The 1,006-nt window shown below is 26.3% G+C and overlaps 1 non-coding gene across 1 annotated transcript; it reads right to left on the reverse strand.

Moving 5' to 3' along the window:
* Window positions 1–611: 611 nt before the first annotated feature.
* TRNAL-CAG (transfer RNA leucine (anticodon CAG)) lies at window positions 612–691 on the reverse strand. The gene has a single exon. It is a non-coding gene; the product is annotated as a tRNA-Leu (tRNA).
* Between the last annotated feature and the right edge of the window lie 315 nt (window positions 692–1,006).

Consider the following 1,006-nt stretch of genomic DNA (forward strand, 5'->3'; position numbering starts at 1 on the left):
ATATTGTGTAAATATGCAATGAAAGAGTTTCTTCAGGACTCATTTCAAAACTTAATGCCATGAAATAATTATGCCAATAGTTTAAATATACTCTTCGATGATAATAATATATTTTTTTTGGCTGAATTGTTGTGTTAAAATTAAAACAAGGTGTATTATAGACCATACAACAAATTATCGGGTTTATATTTGGTCATGAAACTTTCATCTTTATCGAACTGTATTATATGTTTATTTTACGGGCAAATATTTTTTTTATTGATAAATTAAATTTCTATTCATGATTTAAGTTTGTTCTTTTTATTAATTACATATACTGAGATGTAGACAACCCATTAAAAATATCACACAATCCTTTAATGCATCTTTTGACACCTTTCATTAATACATCTTCATTAACTAGGTTTCTTCTATCAAATGAAAGAGTTAAAATGTCTAAAGTTTAATGATAAATAAAATTGTACTATTTTTAATATTTTCGAAAAACTGATGCAATACATTTATATACCAAATGAAAATTCTATAGTGTATTTAAAAAAGAATTGTATGAAGATATCAAAAAAGTAAAATTTGCTTACAAAGCAAACATAGCGGAACAGAAAATTAATAACTGACAAGAACGGGATTCGAACCCGTGCCACGAATGACTACGATCTGAACGTAGCGCCTTAGACCACTCGGCCATCTTGTCATTTTGCGAACAGAATTATATTAAAATCAGAAAAGCAACAAAAAAATGCTCGTTGGTTAAAGATAAATAGATTCTTTTTTACTATTCTCCTGTTGACAATTATATAACGAGGACGTTTTTTGTTTTATTGCTTCTTATTACGATTGTATTTTAAGTTCACTGAACTGAAGTCATCTTCAATATGAATTCTTATGGGCTAATTAAAATTTCTAAATTATAGCTTTTTTTTCATTTATGTTTATTTGTCTCAAAATATTGAGTCATTAGTTGTTATCTAAATAAAAAAACATGATTTTAAAGATAAACATCTCACCA

This window comes from Rhyacophila brunnea, unplaced genomic scaffold, assembly GCF_057557595.1.
Source record: "Rhyacophila brunnea isolate RB1 unplaced genomic scaffold, BYU_Rbru_1.0 scaffold_112, whole genome shotgun sequence".
Taxonomy (NCBI): domain Eukaryota; kingdom Metazoa; phylum Arthropoda; class Insecta; order Trichoptera; family Rhyacophilidae; genus Rhyacophila; species Rhyacophila brunnea.